Source organism: Staurois parvus, unplaced genomic scaffold (genome assembly GCF_062004578.1).
Source record: "Staurois parvus isolate SC_StPar_1 unplaced genomic scaffold, SC_StPar_1.0 ptg000436l, whole genome shotgun sequence".
NCBI lineage: Eukaryota > Metazoa > Chordata > Amphibia > Anura > Ranidae > Staurois > Staurois parvus.
The window spans coordinates 5,716,541-5,738,777 of NW_028318232.1; positions in this window are offsets into that span (position 1 = coordinate 5,716,541).

The window sequence follows — 22,237 nt, forward strand, 5'->3', positions numbered from 1 at the left end:
TGCCCACATGGCTACATCTTTCATTCACAGACTTCCGTGAATGAATGAACTGAAAGTCCCAGCAGCCCTAGTGGCTGTCGGATTGTAGTTTCCAATGAACTTCCACAGAGCTGCTTGTATATCCCGTATGGCTAGCAGATGTCCTGACAAGTCTGCAGGGGAGCTGCATGGCATCAGCAATCTACTGGTTGCTGCTGCAATGCTTTCCAGGCTTCTGCAGACAAAAATAATAAATGCACATTTTTTTACCTGCAAAAAAATGTGCATTTATTATTTTTGTCTAAAATGTGAACTTATCCTTTAAGCACAGTTAATGTAATTTGGATGGTCAAATATATGCATTTATGTATACAAGCAATTTGTATGCATCCCTATATACAGGATGATTTATACTGTATATACTCCTTTAACCATTTGCCCTCCTGAGGTTTTACCCCCCTTCCTGACCAGGACATTTTTTGCGTTACGGCGCTGTGTTTAATTGACAATTTTAACTTTAACTGGCAATTGTGCGGTCATGCAACGCTGCACCCAAATTAAATTTATGTCCTTTTTTTCCCCACAAACAGAGCTTTCTTTCGGTAGTATTTGATCGCCTGTGCAGTTTTTATTTTTTCGCTATGAAATAAAAAACAATTTTGAGAAAAACAAAACTTTTTTTTACTTTTTGCTATTAACCCCTTGGCGCGGGCACCTCCTGGTCCTTTAAGGGTTTTAGAAGCCGGGAGGTGGGGTGGGCGTGTATCCACGCAGTCACATGATCGGGAAAGGTCCCGATCGAAAAAGGAGATTGGGACCTTTCCGTGAGTACCGGATATGTGTGCTGGGAGCACGCAGGGCGCGCGCTCTCAGCACATATGTTTTTCCTAAATTGCACGCAAATGTGCGGCTGCTCGGCGTCAAGGCCCTGACACTGTGAGGCCGCACATTTGCGTGCGGCTGGCACCAAGAGGTTAAACATGTTCAGTAAACAAATTTAAAAAATCAAATATCGTCAAACATTTAGGCCAAAATATATTCTGCTACATGTCTTTGCTAAAAAAAAAAAAAAAATCCAAGTACATGTAAATTAATTGGTTACGTGAAAGTTATAGGGTTTACAACTGGCAGTATACTGAAATTTTTTTGTACTAGTAATGGCGGTGATCAGCAACTTATTGCGGGGCTGCTGCAGGCATTCTGACACTGGGGGGAACTGACTTGGTGTCACTGACATCCCCAGTGACATCAATACAGTGGTCAGTGCTAAAAAAAAGAAGCACTGACACTGTACTAATGGCACTAAGCAGAAAGGGATTAACATGGGGGGGGATCAAAGGGTTAACTGTGTGCTGAGTGTTTAAAGTGTTACTAAGCCCAGGACTCTGCATTCATTATATCTGGTCTCTCACAGTACACAGAACATGGAGTAGTATATAGCAGTCTTGTTACTTCTATCAGTGTCCGGCTGTGCACTGCTTAATCTTGTAGGTTGAGTTTCATTCTCCTTTGACTGTTGAGGGCCGCAATGGGTTCATATATTGGACCCGGGGGCCGGACCAAGAGTAGATGAATGATGTGTATGTGTCATCCATAGTAAGTATAGTAATATTCCCCCATAGTAAGCATAGTAATTAATCCCCCATATAGTAATTCATCCCCCATAGTAATTCATCCCCCATATAGTAATTCATCCCCCATAGTAATTCATCCCCCATAGTAATTCATCCCCCATATAGTAATTCATCCCCCATATAGTAATTCATCCCCCATAGTAATTCATCCCCCATATAGTAATTCATCCCCCATAGTAATTCATCCCCCATAGTAATTCATCCCCCATATATTAATTCATCCCCCATAGTAATTCATCCCCCATAGTAATTCATCCCCCATATAGTAATTCATCCCCCATAGTAATTCATCCCCCATATAGTAATTCATCCCCCATAGTAATTCATCCCCCATAGTAATTCATCCCCCATATAGTAATTCATCCCCCATAGTAATTCATCCCCCATATAGTAATTCATCCCCCATAGTAATTCATCCCCCATAGTAATTCATCCCCCATATAGTAATTCATTCTCCAATTAAGTCCCCAAGTCCCCCCTGTGTCAATTCACTTACCTTTGCTCCGCGCGTTCCTCTCGCCGTGTTCCCGCGTCGTTCCGGTGTAGCATGAAAATCTGTCTCCTATGAGGATCTGTCCCCCTCGACGTATCTGCGCATGTGCCAGTTTCAGGCATTAGCAGCCGATCGGCGATCTCCGGCACATGCGCAGATACGTCGAGGGGGACAGATCCTCATAGGAGACAGATTTTCATGCTACACGGCGGACTGTGAGAGGAGCCTAGCGGGAGCCTAGCTCCGCGGGCCGGATTAAAAGGTCCGCCGGGCCGTAGTTTGCCCATTGCTGGGATAACCACTTAGGTTCCACAGTGAATATAACAAGTATACTTTTCTGCATATACAGACTGATTTTACTGTTGTGGGTTTAGGTAACACTTTAAGCCCGTGTGGGTGAAACTTGTCAGAGTAGGTGGTCCTTAGGCCAGGACAGTCAGTTTGGTTCTGAGGAAAAAAGTTGTGAATACTTGTCATCAGTGTGAGTGTGACTGCATGTTTTATTTCAATCCAGAGTGACAGCCTGGTTGCCCAAAACCCCCAGGCCCCATAAAAGAGCAATCCACTATCCACTCAAAAATGGAGACATGTAGTGCTTGCTTTAAAGTGATATTTTTTTTTTTTTTATAATTTAAATATTTATTCATTTTTCCATTTTAAATACATTTCATCAACACAATGTAGATATATATATATATATATATAAGAAATATATTCTATAATATTATAATATCCAACATTTCTACTTTATATTACTCTATACAACATTTCCCTCCCGGCACCGCCCCCCACCCCGAATCCCCTCTGCCTATCCTACCTTTTCTCTGCATCTTCTTACATCAGCAAGTGAAGTTTTTCTGTTGTTATCTTTTATTCTTTCCTATACTTCCTATATAATCTGGCTTTTTCCCAGTTCTCCCATTTCCCATAATAGGCCTCCATCCTATCTTCTTGGATATGACACAACCTTTCCATCTTTTTGATCTGCTCAACTCTTTCAATCCAGTCCTCTTCCTTCGGTATCTCTGTTTGCCGCCAGAACTTGGGTATCAGAGCTTTTGCAGCATTTATATAGTACCATATCCCTGATTTTTTATATTTATTTACTGTTATATCCATGTTATGCAAAATACATACTTCTGGATCTAGCTCTATATCTATTTCTGTCAATTTTCCTATCAAGTGGATTACTGTTTTCCAGAATATCTGGATTTTAGGGCATCCCCACCATATATGGTATACAGTGCCTACCTCTCCACATCCCCTCCAACACAGTGGTGAACTCTGCCCACATATCTTATTTTCTACATTTGGTGTGATGTGCCATCTTGTCAAACACTTATAGTTCATCTCCACTTCTCTCATAGAGACGTTCTCGTGAATTAATCTATACATTCTCCTCTGCTTTTCCTCATCTATCACAACTCCCATATCCATTTCCCATTTTGTTATATATGTTGGCTTTGTGTTTGTGTCTAATTCAGTGAGTATTTTGTAAACTTTAGTAATCCCGTGCTTCCCATCACCTTGTGTTCCCAATACCTTTTCGAACAGATTCCAATTTTCTTTTGTCCTTAAAGGTTTTGGCAAACTTCCAACAAAACACCTCAATTGAAAATACCGCAATTCATCTAGTTTAGTGAAGATCTCGCCCTCTTTTTTCTTCAAATCACCAAATGATCCTATTTCATCTCCCACCAGAATATCTCTCAATTGCACCCTATCTTTTTTAAACCACCTCCCTCCTATTTCTTCTCTGCCTGGGGGGAAAAACTTCGTGTTTTTTAGTGGAATCAGTGTTGAATTAAAAGTCCATTTCATACTTTTGTGTAAATTATCCCAAACCTTTAGTACATTTAAAGTGTATGTATTTACATTATCGTTTAAACCCCTATACTGTGTTGGCACCCATATCATTCTTCCCAGGTCTATTCCACTGAGTTCATTCTCTATTCTCACCCAACTTTTTTTATGATTATATATCCAATCTATGGTTCTTGCCAATATTACCGCTTTGTAATATCTTTTAAAGTCTGGGAGCCCTAAACCCCCTCTTTCTTTCCTCCTACTCAGCAGTTCGTATGACAGTCTTGGTTTTTTATTCCTCCATATGTATTTTGTTATCAGTTTCTTAATTATTTTAAAGAAAAGCTCTGGGAGTTTAATTGGGATCATTTGATATCTATATATGATTTTTGGTACTATTATCATTTTTACCAGATTAATACGGCCCATCCATGTCGGGGTTCCTCCCTCCAATCTTTTTAACTCGCCTCTAATCTCATTTATCAATGAAATATAATTTAATTTATATAGATGTTTGTGTGAGGCTGTAAGCTTTACTCCTAGATATTTTATATCTCTGTCTTTCCATTTAAATGGGAATTCCTTTTGTATTTTTTCTTTTTCACTTTTTAAGATGTTTATATTTAGAATCTCCGTTTTTGTTGGGTTTATCTTTAAGTTTGATAGTTCTCCATATTCCTTTAATGACTTCATTAAGTTTGGAAGTGTTATCCTGGGATTTCCTACATAGAACAGCAAGTCGTCTGCAAAGGCAGCAACTTTATGTTCTGTATCTCCTATCAGGATTCCCTTTACATCTCTATTCAGCCTTATTGTTGACAACAATGGTTCTAATGATATAACATACAACAATGGGGACAATGGGCATCCCTGTCTTGTTCCATTTGACATCTCAATGGGTTCTGACCTCTCCCCATTTACCGCAATGACCACAGAAGGGTATCTGTACAACTTCCCTATCCACTCTCTCATCCTAGGCCCAATACCTAAGGCTTCCAGAGTATCTGTCATGAATCTCCAATTCACTCTGTCAAACGCTTTTTCAGCATCTATAGAGAGTAACACCACCGGTTCTTTTCCCTTTTTACTCTTTTGGATTAACATCAGTGATCTTAACCCATTGTCTTTACCCTCCCTCCCTGGGACAAAACCCACCTGATCCTCTTGTATCCATTCTGGCATTAGCTCTTTCAATCTATTTGCTAGGACCTTTGCATATAACTTAATGTCGGTGTTCAATAGTGAAATAGGTCTATAGCTCGAACACTGTGAGGGATCTTTTCCCTCTTTTTGAATGAGCACTACTTGGGCTTGTAATGATTCTCTTCTTATTTCCATCTCTCCACCTAGGGCGTTCATATAATTTCTAAGTTTTGGTATTAAAATTTCACTAAATTTTTTATAGTATCTGACTGTATATCCGTCTGGACCTGGGCTTTTCCCCGACACTGACCCCTTCAGTGCTAATTTTATTTCGTCCTGTGAGATATCTGCATCTAGGGAGTTCAGTTGGTCCTCACTTAGTTTTAGTAACCCAGCCATTTCCAGATATTTCTTTCTTTTTTGATTCTTCTCACTTTGTATGTTTTCTAATCCTTCCAGGGGACTTATATTATACAGTTTCCTGTAATATTCTGTGAAGGCTTTGATGATATCTTTATTTGAATGCAACATGTTTCCTTTAGCATCTTTTATTTTTTCTATATAATTTCTATTTTTCTTTTTCCTCAGGGCTCTCATCAGATATTTTCCAGGTCTTTCTCCCCATCTATATCTCTCACTCAAAACTCTGTTATATACTTTTCTCCTCTCCTCTTCTATCACTTCTTTCAATTCTTCTTGCTTTTTTTTTAACTTCAGCTCTATTTCTTTTGTTATTCTGTTCTTATGTATTTGTTCTATTTTACTTATTTCTTCTAAGAGGTCCCTCATTTTCTCCCTTCTTTCTTTTTTCTTTCTTGCCCCAATTGCCATTAATATTCCTCTTATGTATGCTTTGTGAGATTCCCACACTGTGGCTGTTGATACCTCACCTGTCTCGTTCTCCTTAAAAAAGCGTTCGATCTCCTGCCCTATTTTCTGAGCTATTTCCTTTTCCACTAAAAGTGTCTCATTCAATTTCCATCCCAGCCCTCCGATTTTCCTCCTCCCCCATTCCATTTTCATAATAACTGGGGCGTGATCTGATAAAGATATTGTCTCTATTTCTACTTGGATCAGATGGTCAATTGATTGATGTTCTATTAATATATGGTCTAGTCTTGAATATCTCTTATGCATGATTGAAAAGAAAGTATAATCTCTATCTTGCATATGTGTAATTCTCCAGGCATCTACCAATTGACTTATGTGTAATTCTTTTTTCAATAATTTCAGGGCCCTATTTCCCTCTCTTTTTATATGGGAGGTGGCGTCCCTTTGTGGATCCATACAAAAGTTAAAGTCCCCTGCCAGGATCAAACGTCCTTTTTTAAAGTCCATCAACTTCCTCAACACTTTTTTCAGATACGCCTCCGGTTTTTTATTAGGACAGTAGATGTTGGCCAGTGTACACTCGATCTCTTGTAACTTGCCCTTTAAAAACAAGAATCTCCCATCTGGGTCTGTTTTCCTATCTTCCAACTCAAACCTAATATTCTTTGCCAAACCTATTGCTACCCCTTTTGCTCTTTTAACCGGGGAGTCTGCGTAGTACCATGTTGGGTGATTTCTAGACCTCAGCCTAACATTTGACTTTATCTCAAGATGTGTCTCCTGTAGAAATATCACTGAGGCTGCCCTATGGTGTAGTTCTTTAAATAATCTATATCTTTTCCCAGGGCAGTTCATCCCATTTACATTATATGTTATAAACTGAATCTCTTCCATCTTCCTTAAATTTCCTCTTTTCTCCTCCATCTATATTTTCCTTTTCTCTCCCCTTTTCTCATTTCCTCTTCTCCCTTCTTCTCCTCTCCTCCTTCTCCCTTCTCACTTGCTTTTGTAACTTCTTTTATCTTGCAGAAATAACATCCCCCCTCTCCCATTTCCCACCCTTCCAACCTCCCCGCTCCCCCCCTCCCCCCTCCCCTACCCCCACTTTTTAGGCCTATCATTTGCCTACTAATCATTTATGGATTATAAAAACCACTTTTGATTTAAACCTTGGGCTAAGACTCCGTCCATGGGCGACTTCCCCTTGTCTAACCTCCCCATAACCCCCCAGGTCCCATCCAGATTAATCTCAGACACAATAAAACGAGGACGGTGGGGTGAGGGCAGAAAAAGGACGGAGGAGGGAAGAAAAAAAAAAAAAAAAAAAAGGAAAACCCCTATTTCTCCTCCTCCATCCCTCTCCCCCTCCCCCCTTCCCCCCGCCTCATCCCCCCCACAAATTGCCAGTCCTCTTTTCTCTTCGTTCTATTTTCCCATTGTTCTTCTTCCCAGCCAGGGATTTCCATTCTTTGAATTTTTAAACTGTCAAAAAAATTTTTCAAGTCTTCTGGAAACCTGAGGTATGCTGTAGTCCCATTTTTCCATCCTATTAAGCATTCGGGAGTCCCCCATCTATATTGCACATTTTGTTCTTTCAACCTTTCCAATAGGGGTCTCAAAGATCTCCTTCTCCACAGAGTCTCTGGGGCCAGATCCGCATATATCTGTATGTCTCCTCCTTCATATTTAATTACTGATTTTCCTTTGGTCTTCTTCCAGATTTTTTCTTTATCCCGGAGCTCATAGAATTGAACTAATATATCTCTCGGCCTTTCTTTCCCCAGGACTCTTTGAATTTTTCCTTTTCTAAAAGTTCCTTCTATTTTAGTCCTATCCATTTCAGGGCTGTCTATTATAGTATTAAGTATTTTACAAACCACCTCTTGCAGACTTTCTCCCTTTGAGTTCTCTGGGACCCCACGTATCAGGATGTTTCTCTTCCTGTCTTTGTTTTCTTGTATCTCAACCTTATATAACATTTTTTCTTGGGCTTTCCCTATGTTAGTTATTTCTTTTTCTAGTTCAAGGATAGCCTGGGTCTGACTTTTAACCTTCTCCTCCGTTTCTTCAACTCTCTCCAACAGGTGTCCCAGATCGCTACGGATATTTACCATTTCTTGTTTTATTGTTTTCTCCAATTCTTTAAACATTTCTGCCATTTCTTTTTTGTTAGGTATTTGTAGGTCTTTTCCCATCTCTATATTGCCTGATGTTTGCTGGTTGCTAGTATCAAGGCCTAATGATACTCTAGGACTACTTTCCATACTAAGGTCTACTTCTCCTTTTTCAGTCCTGCTCTGGGGTCTTTCTGGGGTTACGTTTCCTTGGGAGGTATATTTTTTAATTGTACCAGTCTGGGACCCTTTAAGCCCACTTCCTTTTACGTTTTTATTTTTCATTTTTCTCTGTGGCTTATATTCTTCTTATACTCCTTTATAAATTTGTGTGTAAGGAGGGGAAAAACAGTTCTTTAACCTTCAAATCTCCTCCCTGACACCCTGCTGATTTTTTTTTTTTTTTTTTCTTCTTTCCTTCCCTTCTCTTTTCTCTTCTCTTCCTTTCCTTAAGCTCCCCTTCCCTCGGGCCTCTTCCACCTTTTATACAGTCTCCGGGGGCCCCCCTTTCCCTTACTCCTTGCTTCTCTTTAGGGGTCCACTCAGAGCTTCATATCGGTACAAAATAAAGTACAGTCATGGTCACTCACCCTCCTTGTGTATTTTCTTCTTTGTGAGTGCTCTCTCGTTCGATTCCCCTAAGATTCCGTTTGTGGGAGGGGGGGGGGGCAACTCCCCAGACTCTCCTCGATCTCCTTGTCCTGGTTCCAAAAGTTCTTCTCCCGTTTGTTTTTAACTAGGGGGGTTTCAGGGTGCCAGGGGGAGATTGAATCGGCCACCGGCAAAACAGGTCGGCGCAGCTCTCTCACTGCAAAACGCCGGCCGGCCGGCTTTCCGAACTCCCAGTGGTGCTTTGCGGCCGGTCACGTGATCCCCCTTCGTCTCCCGGCATTCAGGGACTCTCTCTCTGCCGGTCTCCAGCTGCTCCTCTCTCTCTCCACGCCAGCATCCACCTCTTCTCAACAGGGGACCGTCGGGCCAGGGTAAGTCCTCCGCCACGGGACTCAAAGCATGCCTGAGGGGATAGACCTGGAGGCTTGGGGAGGCCAGACAACGGAGCTCCGTCCACGAGCTCCTACATTGAGCTCTCCCCCGCCGCCATGTTCAGGCCCCGCCCAGTGAAGTGCTTTCGACCGCTTTAAAGTGATATTAAGCTCCAAAACAAACATTTTCTAAATTGCAGTTTATCAATTCTTAGATGTGGTGGTTTAATTAGTTCAGCCTCCTTTAATAGACCAAGCTGTTTGGCAAAAGTGTCAGTTAGAGGACACATCATTTACCACTGACGAGTGTTGGCAATGATCAGCTTTTTATAAATGTAAAACCTTTATCCATAATAGAAAAAAAAACTATTGCTGTAACTGTCTATAAAGATTGTAAGCTTGAAAGAGCAGGGCCCTCGAACCCCTCGTGTATTATATTGTTACTCTCTTGTCTCATGTTCTGTCCCCCTTGCTATTGTACAGCGCTGAGCAAACCCTTTGGCGCTATATAAATACTGTATAATAATAATAAAGCATTAGCTAGAGCAGCCTTTCTCAACCAGGGTGCCTTCAGACTTCTTCAGGGGTGCCAAAAATTGTATACAAGCCAGCAGGTGGATCAATCCTGCCTTTTAGTACACAAAGCCATAGGTTTTCATTGTGCACTTTTATAACCTTCTAGCTGTCAGCATCCTAACAACCAATGACATCAGTTGATAAGGAGGATGTGGGGTGCATGCACCTCATCCTTGTTTGGCCCTCCCCTGCCCCTCTCCTTCAGCACTGGGGTCACATTAGCAGAGTAAGGGAGAGAAAATGAGAGAGACACACTGGAATACTAGTCAGTGCCAGTGTGTATTTGCTTTGGAAGAATAAATCACCTCATTGGGTGTACTGGATGTGTGAAGAATAGGTTTTTACATTTAGATTGGGGTGTCTTGAGATTTGTGCAGAATGTTAAAGGGTGCCTTGACTGAAAAAAGGTTGAGAAACACTGAGCTAGTGTTCAGATTTAATTTGTTTGTCAAATCCATATAAATCTGACCGCACATCTAACCCTACCCTCTCCCCAGACTAACAATGCTGCTGTCCAGAGGTGTCTCCATTATTTCTCCAATGGATTAGAGACACACTTAGACAGAAGTCTGTAACTGGCCAGATAACCAGGTTAAAATACTAATTAAGAAAACAAATGCAATCACCACATTTAAGGATTGGTAAACTGCAATATATATAAAGTTTGTTTTTGGTTTTTAATACTGCAAGTAAGGACAATGGGGCCCTTTGCTTCCTGCACAGTTCAACTTAGTATATAACGCAATACAGAGTTCATGACATGAACTGTCAGATAAATTCTGTTATTCAGTATCACAAAGGTGAGCCAAGTTATCCCAAAAGGGAAACAAAACTTGCCAACTGCTGAGAAGTTGTTAGCTTTAACCACTTCAGCTCTGGAAGATTTACCCCCCTTCCTGACCAGGCCATTTTTTGCTATGCGGTCATGCAATCCTGTACCCAAACAAAATGTATGTCCTTTTTTCACACAAATAGAGCTTTATTTTGCTGTACTTTATCACTACAGGGTTTTTTATTTTTTGTGATATAAATGAAAAAAGACCCAAATTTTTGAAAATAAAGAAAAAAACTATATATTTTCTACTTTCAGTTATAAAAAATATCCAATAAACTCATAATCATAAATTTAAGCCAAAATGTATTCTGCTACATGTCTTTGGTAAAACAAAATCCCAATACGTGTATATTGATTGCTTTGTGTGAAAGTTATAGCATCTACAGACTATGGTATATGTACTGGAATTTACACAGCTTTTACTTTCTGATTGCCTAATCACATTTCTTGAGGTTCTAAAATGTCAGGGCAGTACAAAAAAAAACAAAATGACCCCTTGTTGGATATTAGACACCCCACAGATTTGCAGAGGAATGGTGAGTCCACAAAAGATTTTATTTTTTGTCACAAATATTTGGAAAACGACAATTTTTTTTTGTACACAAAAATGCCAATTAAATTATATATGGCTCACATATTTCATGGATATATGTGGAATAACACCCCAAAACACATTCTGCTACTTCTCCAGAGTATGGGGATACCACATGTGAGAGACTTTTTGGCAGCCTAGCCACATACAGGCCCCCCAAAATCCTATGACCACCTTCAGGCTTTCAAAGGGCATATTACTTCCTTACCAGCTATCACAATGCCCGGATAGTACAAACACCCCCCCCCCCAAATGACCCCTTTTTGGAAGGCAAACACCCCAAGGAATTTGATAAGAGGCACGGTGAGTATTTTGCAGATATTTTTTTCACAGGGTTTTGATAGAGAAAAAAAAAAAGCAAAAATACAGATTTCGTTTTCTTCATTTTCCAAAAACTTGTGGCAACAAATGAGATCTGCAAAATACTCAGCATTCCCCTTAGCAAATACCTTGCAGTGTCTACTTTCCAAAAATGGGTACTTCTATGTTTGCATATCAGGGCTAAAATTAGAAGCTTATGCCACACATCACCCACTTTTCTAACCACTTGAAGACAAAGCCTTTTCTGACACTTTGTTTATATGAAAAAAACTGTTTTTTTGCTAGAAAATTACTTTGAACCCACAAACATTATATATATATAATATTTTTTTTTTAAGCAGAGGCCCTAGAGAATACAATGGTGGGTGTTGAAATTTTTTATGTCACTCAGTATTTGCGCGACAATTTTTCAAATTTAATTTTTCAATTTTGATTTTTTTTTTTTTTCATTTTTACACTGTCCCTTTTTTTGGAACACTTTAATTATCTCAGGGAATGTAAATGGTCAGTGACAGGTACTCTTTTCTTGGAAATCTGGGGTCTAATAGACTCTAGATCTCTCCTCTGCCCTTAAAGCATCTGCCCACACCAAGATCGAAACATAAATGATGAAATGCTCATAGCTTCCAGTTTCTCATACCATAGACATGACTGGCACTATTCTGGTCTCCAATCAGCTCTATGGTCAGCCGGTGAAACTGCCGGCTGCATTCTCGGATTCCCCTGTAGGATGGAGGAGCCCGAGAAAGATGTGGAAGGTGGCATCCAATATATGATCGCAATTCGTTCTTTTTTGTAATACCCATGTTGAGGGTTAGGCCCAAAAAAGTTTTAAATTCAGAAACTGTGATAGGCTTCCATGCAAATTGGGTGGCAAGAGCCAGTGGCGTCACTAGGGTTGGTGTCACCCCCTGAGGTAAAACATGGTGACCCCTTTACCCCCAATAAGTGTTGGAGAGATCCTGAGGGGGGTGAGAGAGAAAGAGGGGGTAAGGGGGGGGGGGATGAGAGAGAGAGGTGAGAGGAGAGAGAAAGAGGGTTGAGAGAGAAAGAAGGGTGTGAGAGAGGGGGGTAAGATAGTGGGGCGAGAAAGGGGGAATGAGAGAGAGAGGGGGATGAGAGGGGGTGAGAGAGAGAGGGGAGTAAGAGAGGTGGAAGAGAGAGGTGGTGGGGAGGTGAGATAGGGAATGAGAGAGGAGGGTGAGAAAGGTGGTGGGGGGGGGGAGAGAGGAAGTGTGAAAGAGAGGGGGTAAGAGAGCGGGAATGAGAGGGGGGGTAAGAGACGAAGACTTCTCTCACAATCTGTTCTGATCTGTAGAGATCATTCTCTATAAATGCATACTGCCCAGGCTGGGCATTCGAGTTTAACCTTGGTCCTTGCCACTCCTTTACCTTGCTCCTTTCAGATTTTCTTTCTTCACTTTACTTCTGCCCACTGCCATTTTTTTCACTGGCCATTATAGGGAGGAGCCAAGGGGACATTTGTGACAGAGGGGAAGAGATTATGTGGGTGCAGGAGATAGCAGCAGGGCAGTACCTGGATGCTGAGACTAGCGATGCTACTGGCACGCTGCCCCTCCACGTTATGCTGTGTCTCGGCCCTGGGAGAAGGTGTATGAAGGCTAGGCTCGACAGCCGTGGTGGAGGTAGAAGGAGGGGGAGCGGATGGCTTCTATGGGGGAGGCCACAATCAATTTGTACAAATCTTCTGTGAAAAACAAGGAAGAGTTAAACGCTAGTGCTGGCAGCGAATGGGGTTGATCCTGCTAAAACTGCGTTTTTGGGGACACTACAAAGGAGGCACTAGTATAGTTCTTTTCATGATCCATATATATTGTATATCCATACAAACACTATACTAGTAATGACGGCGATCAGCGACCTTTAGCGTGAGTGCGACATTGTTCGGGCAATCTAACACTAGCTGACCCTGGCTGGGAGGGGAGCTAACTGACCCTGACACTATCGGATGTCGCTAGTGGCAGTAATACAATGATCAGTGAAAAATTCTATATACTGACACTGTACTAATGGCACTGGCTGGGTGAAAGGGTGATCAAAAAAAATAAAATTCTCAATACAGTATTTATTTTATTTGTTTAACCACTTGCCCTCCACAGGATTTACCCTGCTTCCTGACCAGGCCATTATTTGCGATACGATGCTGCATTACTTTAAGTGACAATTGTGCGGTCATGCAACACTGTACGTAAATGAAATTTAGGTCATTTTTTTCCCACAAACAGAGCTTTCTTTCGGTGGTATTTGATCACCTCTGTGTTTTTATTTTTTGCGCTATAAACAAAAAAATACCAAACAATTTTGAAACGAAAACTATATTTTTGACTTTCTATAAAAAATTTTAAAAAATCAAATTTCATCATAAATTTAGACCACAATGTATTCTGCTAAATGTCTGCTAAAAAAAATCCAAATACGTGTATATTAATTGGTTTACATGAAAGTTATAGCGTCTACAAATGGAGGTATATATACTGGAATTTATTTTTTTTTATACTAGTAATGGCAGCGATCAATGACTTATAGCGGGACTGCAGCGGGCATTCTGACACTGGGTGGGAACTAACTGCCACTGACATCCCAATGACACTAATACAGTGATCAGTGCTAATAGAAAAGCATTGACACTATACCAATGACACTGGGCAGGAAGGGATTAACATCTGGGGCGATGAAAGGGTTAAATGTGTGCTGTTTTACACAATTTTAAACAGTGGAATATTGGCATCGATGAACACAACACAGAAATGGGAGTTCTTCAAAAAGACTATATGTGAACACAATGCAAAATATGTTCCCATGGGCAACAAGTTTAAAAGGCAAAAAATCAAACCTATGTGGCTTACGGCCAAAGTTAAAAAAGCTATAGATAATAAGGAAAGAGCTTTTATTAAATATAAGAATGAAGGAACACTATCATCGATTAAACATTACAAAGAATATAACAGAATATGCAAAAAGGAAATAAAGGCCGCAAAAATTGAAAATGAACGGCAGATTGCAAATGATAGCAGGACCAACCCCAAAAAATTGTTCAAATATATTAGTAGTAAAAAGGTCCGGTCTGAGCATGTAGGCCTTTACAAAATAATCTAGAGTGGGTGACTGGGGACAAAGAGAAGTCAAATTTATTTAATATCTTCTTCAGCTCTGTGTATACAAAGGAGCATGGGGGAGCTCTTGTCCATAATGGGCATGGTATTGACACAGCTCCAGATGATCCACATTGGATCACAATTGATATGATCCAAAAATATTTAGACAGAATAAAGGTGAATAAAGCACCTGGACCGGATGGCATACACCCATGGGTCCTTAAAGAATTGAGCTCTGTCATTTCAAAGCCATTGTTTCTAATTTTTAGGGACTCTTAATGACTGGCATAGTACCACTGGATTGGCGTAAGGCCAATGTGGTGCCAATATTTAAAAAGGGATCAAAATCTTTTACCAAGTAATTATAGACCTGTTAGTTTAACTTCTATAGTTGGGAAGATACTGGAGAGTTTAATAAAAGACCACATACAGTTGCAAGAAAAAGTATGTGAACCCCTTGGGATTACGTGGAGTTTTGCATGAATTGGGTATAAAATGTCCCCTGAACGTCATCTAAGTCACAACAATAGAAGAACACAGTCTGCTGAACATAATACTACACAAACATTAGATGTTGCCATGGTTTAATTGCACATAACATGTAAACATTCACAGTGCAGGGAGGAAAAAGTATGTGAACCTTTGGACTTAATAACTGGTTGACCCTCCTTTTGGCAGCAATAACCTCAACCAAACATTTCCTGTAGTTGCAGATCAGACCTGCACAACGATCTGGAGTAATTTTGGACCACTCCTCTTCACAAAACTGTTTCAGTGTAGCAATATTCTTGGGATGTCTGGTGTGAATCACTCTCTTAAGGTCATGCCACAGCATTTCAATCAGGTTGAGGTCAGGACTCTGACTGGGCCATTCTAGAAGGCGTATTCTGTGCTGTTGCAGCCATTGTTTTGTTGAATTACTTGTATGCTTTGAGTCATTGTCCTGTTGCATCACCCATCCTCTGCGGAGCTTCAGTTGGCGGACAGACGGTCGTACGTTTTCCTGCAAAATGTCTTGATAAACTCTGGAATTCATTTTCCCATCAATGACAACAATCCGTCCAGGCCCTGAGGCAGCAAAGCAGCCCCAAACCATGATGCTCCCTCCGCCATGTTTTACAGTGGGGATGAGGTTTTGATGTTGGTGTGCTGTGCCTTTTTTTCTCCACACATAGTGTTGTGTGTTCTTCCCAAACAACTCAATCTTGGTTTCATCTGTCCACAGTATATTTTGCCAGTAGTGATGTGGAACATCCAGGTGCTCTTTTGCAAACGTCAAACGTGCTGCAATATTCTTTTTGGACAGCAATGGCTTCCTCCGTGGTGTCCTCCCATGTACTCCATTCTTGTTTAATGTTTTCCTTATTGTAGATGTGTCAACAAAAATGTTAGCATGTGCCAGAGATTTCTGTAGGTCTTTAGCTGACACTCTGGGATTCTTCTTTACCTCATACAGCATTCTGCGCTGTGCTCTTGCAGTCATTTTTACAGGACGACCACGCCTAGGGAGAGTAGCAACAGTGCTAAACTTTCTCCATTTGTAGACAGTCTGTCTTACCATGGACACATGAACATCAAGGCTTTTGGAGATACTTTTGTAACCCTTTCCAGCTTCATGCAAGTCAACAATTCTTGATGGTAGGTCTTCTGAGAGCTCTTTTCTGCGAGGCATGGTTCACATCAGACAGTGCTTCTTGAAACCAGTAAACCCAAAACAGGTGTGTGTTTTTTAAGGGAAGGACAGCTGTCAGCAGCACATCCAATATCATCACACTGATTGGAGTCAAGGTTGGCTCACTCCTGGCTCCAATTAGCTCTGGGAGAAGTCATTAAGCTAGGGCCTCACATACTTTTTCCTCCCTGCACTGTGAATGTTTACATGTTATGTGCAATTAAACCATGGCAACATCTAATGTTTGTGTAGTATTATGTTCAGCAGACTGTGTTCTTCTATTATTGTGACTTAGATGACGTTCAGAGCACATTTTATGCCCAATTCATGCAAAACTCCACATAATCCCAAGGGGTTCACATACTTTTTCTTGCGACTGTAGATGAGTTCTTGCTGGAAAAAAATATTTTAAGCAACAGACTGCATGGATTCATGAAAGACAAAAGTTGTCAGACAAATCTGATTTATTTTTATGAGGGGGTGAGCAAAACCTTGGACAGAGGGGTGGCTGTGGACATGGTATACTTGGATTTTGCAAAAGTGTTTGACACAGTTCCCCACACATGGCTAATGTGTAAGATAAAGTCTACAGGCTTGGAAAAATCCATATGTAAATGGATAGAAAACTGGCTAAAAGATTGTATTCAAAGAGTAGTGGTTAATGATTCATACTCTGAATGGTCTAGGGTTGTCAGTGGTATACCCCAGGGTTCAGCGTTGGGACCCTTACTTTTTAATATATTTATAAACAATATAGGGTCTGGGATTTAAAATACCATTTCAGTCTTTGCAGATGACACCAAGCTGTGCAGTGGAATAACGTTCTTACAGGATGTCTTCAACTTACAAGCCGACCTCAATGCATTGTTTAATTGGGCAACTATGTGGCAAATGAGGTTTAATGTTGATAAATGTAAGGTTATGCACTTGGGGGCTAAGAGTATGCATGCATCATACATACTAGGGGGAGTACAACTGGGGGGATCAATGGTGGAGAAGGATCTGGGGGTTCTGGTAGATCACAAGCTTAATAATGGCATGCAATGACAAGCTTCGGTTTCTAAAGCGAGCAAAATCCTCTCTTGTATTAAGAGGAATAGACTCCAGAGAGAGATATCATATTAACCCTGCACAAATCATTAGTAAGACCTCATCTGGAATAAGCAGTTCAGTTTTGGGCACCAATTCAGAAAAAGAACATTGGGGAACTGGAGAAAGTACAGAAAAGGGCTACCAAACCGATAAAGAGGCATGGAGGAGCTCAGCTATGAGGAAAGATTAGAGGAACTGAATGTATTCTCTCTTGAGAAGAGGAGATTTATAGGCAACATTTATAGGTAAAGTTGATCCAGGGAATATCCGATTGCCTCTCGGGAGATCAGGAAATAATTTTTTTCCCAGCAAGAGCAAATTGGATCATGCTTTGCTGGGGTTTTTTTGCCGTCCTCTGGATCAACTGTGGGTATAGGATTATAACTTTTTTTTTATGGTTGAACTGGATGGACTTTTGTCTTTTTTTCAGCCAGACTAACTATGTAACTATGTAATGTGCTGTGTGTGTTTTACTACGGAGACATGCTGCTTTGTATTTCTCTGCTGTGCAGAGAAATACAAAGCAGCATGTCCTTGCTGGCAGGAGAGATACCTGTGTTGTTTACATACAGGTCTCTCCCGTCAACTTTCCCCGACAAACGCCGGGAAATCTCCAGCCGGGACCCGGTGATTGACATCCGTAGCCGCCAATGGCAGCAGTCACACCCTACCTGGAAATGCAGATCATGTGTATATATATATATATATATATATATATATATATATATATATATATATATATATATATATATATACACATGAATTTGCACAGCCCTGTTGTCCTGTAGCAGTAGTTCTACTATAGGGCAGCGGGTAAGAAGTTAAACATTTTTTATTTTTTTAAATACTTTCAATAAATATTTTCTATAATAACATTGTACTACTCTGGGGGATGATCAAGGATTTTTTTGTACACTTTGCATTGCAGGAGCAATAAAGATTATTGCACCTGCAATGCAATACTTGCTTTGAACGGGTTAATGAATGGGTTAAGTTCATGACAGTTCAAAATATAGTGATCTGTGTTTGGCTCCAGCTGGACACATGGCACAGGGTGCTGTGATTGGCCCATGTACCATGTGAGAGCTGTGGGCCAATCACAGCTCACCAGGAAGAGAAGCAGAGCTGTTATGAATAAGACTGATTCAGCTAACATTGTGATCAGAATGCTGGTATACAGTATGGTGGTGATCAGGACATTGGTATGGCATATGGCGATGATGAGGACACGCTGGTTTGGTGTATGGCGGTAATCAGGACGCTGGTAAAGGGTATGGAGGTGATCAGGATGCTGGTACGGGGTATGGCGGTGATCAGAATGCTGGTATACAGTATGATGGTGATGAGGACGCTGGTATGGGGTATGGTGGTGATGAGGATACTGGTTTGGGGTATGGTGGTGATCAGAGCATTGGTATGGGGTATGGCAGTGATCATGGTGATGGTATAGGGTATAGGAATGATCAGGACAGTGACACGGGGTATGGCGGTGATCAGGATGCTGGTACAGGGCATGGCAGTGATCAGAATGTTGGTATACAGTATGGTGCTGATCAGGATGCTGGTATGGAGGTGATAAGAATGCTGGTATGGGGTATGGCAGTGATCAGGCACTGGTATGGGTCATGGGGATGATCAGCATGCTGAAATGGGGCATGGCAGTGATCAGGACACTGGTATGGGTTATAGGTGTGTTCAGCATGCTGGTATGGGGTATGTCGGTGATCATGGCTCTGGTATGGTGGCGATCAGGGTGCTGGTAAGGTGTATGGTGGCGATCAGGGTGCTGGTATGGTGTGTGGTGGTGATCAGGGTGCTGGTATGGTGTATGGCAGTAATTAGGGTGCTGGTATGGTATGTGGCAGTAATTAGGGTGTTGGTATGGTGTATGACAGTGTTTAGGGTGCTGGTATGTCATGTGGCGGTGATTAGGGTGTTGGTATGGTGTGTGGCTGTGATCAGGGCATTGGTATGGTGTATGGTGGTGTTTTTGTGCACACTGGAATAGGTGACAAGGGCTGGCTGCACTGTTTATTGTCCTTACAAGGTATGGAAATGTGTCTGCTGTGTCTAGGTGACATACCCGTCACCAGGCTTCCAGGTGCACACTCTGTGAGCTGCACAAAATCCCTCGAGAAGAAGTCGGAAGTGACGAAACGCGTCAGAAACGTGACGTCAGATGCAAAACCAGAAGGAGCGGTGCGGCCATTTTTGTTATTGGATGTTCGGCTTAAGAACCGCTGGGACAGATGGACGGATTTTCTAATCTCTAATGTAAGATTCTAATAAAATTTGTTGATTACCCTTTACACTCCACTGATGGTTCTCTTCTCTACCCTCAGGAGGAATTGAGGAGATTGAAAAAGGCATACCTGCAGGGTGGAAGTTGAGATTACAAACCCTGACGTGCTGGTCTATGCTGGTTTATGCTGCAAGGGGGTAATTGCCTTGAATCCCACTATTGTGTAGCACCACTGAATGGTTACTTAACTTGTGATGCAAGTTGATATATTAACACAATTTTCACGTTAAGTTTGCTGTGATTTCAAGAGCATTATAGTATATAACCTCACTAGTGTGGGGAGTCACGGAGTGTTCACTTTATTTTTGATATGTTGATATTCACTTTTTGATGTGTTTGAATTCACAGAGTGTTGTGTGACTATATTTATTTATATAGTTTTTTTTTTTTTCTGCACTGGAATATTGGTGTTTGCATTAATCACGTATCACTGATTAATTTTTTAAGATTCTAAGGGTAATACACTATATTTAGTTTTATATTTTTTTTTGAGGTACTCTGGATTTGAAGTGGCGAATTGAATCGGATATTTTATGCAATATTTGAAGATTTATTTTGGACAATTTTTGGACATTATTTGCAGTGAAGACTATTAGGGTGTTGGGATAAAAGGTATTTGAGAAAAGGTTTATGGTGTTGTTTTTGTCTATGTCAGTGGAAACTGTTCTTCTCTGTACTTTCTCCAGTTCTCAGATATCCTTTTTGTGAATTGGTGCCCAAAACTGAACTGCATATTCCAGATGAAGTTTTACTAATGATTTGTACAGGGAAAAAAATTCTCTCTCCCTCTCTGGAATCTATACCTCTCTCAATACCATTCATTCCCCCAAGTTGTACTCCCCCTAGTATGTATGATACATGCATATTCTTAGCCCCCAAGTGCATAGCCTTACATTTATCAACATTAAACCTCATTTGCCACATACAGTCAGGTCCATGAATATTGGGACATCGACACAATTCTAACATTTTTGGCTCTATACACCACCACAATGGATTTGAAATAAAACGAACAAGATGTGCTTTAACTGCAGACTGTCAGCTTTAATGTGAGGGTATTTACATCCAAATCAGGTGAACGGTGTAGGAATTACAACAGTTTGCATATGTGCCTCCCACTTGTTAAGGGACCAAAAGTAATGGGACAGAATAATAATCATAAATCAAACGTTCACTTTTTAATACTTGGTTGTAAATCCTTTGCAGTCAATTACAGCCTGAAGTCTGGAACGCATAGACATCACCAGGCGCTGGGTTTCATCCCTGGTGATGCTCTGCCAGGCCTCTACTGCAACTGTCTTCAGTTCCTGCTTGTTCTTGGGGCATTTTCCCTTCAGTTTTGTCTTCAGCAAGTGAAATGCATGCTCAATCGGATTCAGGTCAGGTGATTGACTTGGCCATTGCATAACATTCCACTTCTTTCCCTTAAAAAACTTTGGTTGCTTTTGCAGTATGCTTTGGGTCATTGTCCATCTGCACTGTGAAGCGGCGTCCAATGAGTTGTGAAGCATTTGGCTGAATATGAGCAGATAATATTGCCCGAAACACTTCAGAATTCATCCTGCTGCTTTTGTCTGCAGTCACATCATCAATAAATACAAGAGAACCAGTTCCATTGGCAGCCATACATGCCCACGACATGACACTACCACCACCATGCTTCACTGATGAGGTGGTATGCTTAGGATCATGAGCAGTTCCTTTCCTTCTCCATACTCTTCTCTTCCCATCACTCTGGTACAAGTTGATCTCGGTCTCATCTGTCCATAGGATGTTGGTCCAGAACTGTGAAGGCTTTTTTACATGTCGTTTGGCAAACTCTAATCTGGCCTTCCTGTTTTTGAGGCTCACCAATGGTTTCCATTTTGTGGTGAACCCTCTGTATTCACTCTGGTGAAGTCTTCTCTTGATTATTGACTTTGACACACATACACCTACCTCCTGGAGAGTGTTCTTGATCTGGCCAACTGTTGTGAAGGGTGTTTTCTTCACCAGGGAAAGAATTCTTCGGTCATCCACCACAGTTGTTTTCCGTGGTCTTCCAGGTCTTTTGGTGTTGCTGAGCTCACTGGTGCGTTCCTTCTTTTTAAGAATGTTCCAGTTGTTTTGGCCACGCCTAATGTTTTTGCTCTCTCTCTGATGGGTTTGTTTTGTTTTTTCAGCCTAATGATGGCTTGCTTCACTGATAGTGACAGCTCTTTGGATCTCATCTTGAGAGCTGACAGCAACAGATTCCAAATGCAAATAGCACACTTGAAATGAACTCTGGACCTTTTATCTGCTCATTGTAATTGGGATAATGAGGGAATAACACACACCTGGCCATGGAACAGCTGAGAAGCCAATTGTCCCATTACTTTTGGTCCCTTAACAAGTGGGAGGCACATATGCAAACTGTTGTAATTCCTACACCGTTCACCTGATTTGGATGTAAATACCCTCAAATTAAAGCTGACAGTCCACAGTTAAAGCACATCTTGTTTGTTTCATTTCAAATCCATTGTGGTGGTGTATAGAGCCAAAAATGTTAGAATTGTGTCCATGTCCCAATATTTATGGACCTGACTGTAGTTGCCCAATTAAACAGTGCATTGAGGTTGGCTTGTAAGTTGAAGACCTTCTGGAAAGGACGTTATTCCACTGCACAGCTTGGTGTCATCTGCAAAGACTGAAATGGGATTTTAAATCCCAGACCCTATATTGTATATAAATATATTTAAAAGTAAAGGTCCCAACACTGAACCTTGG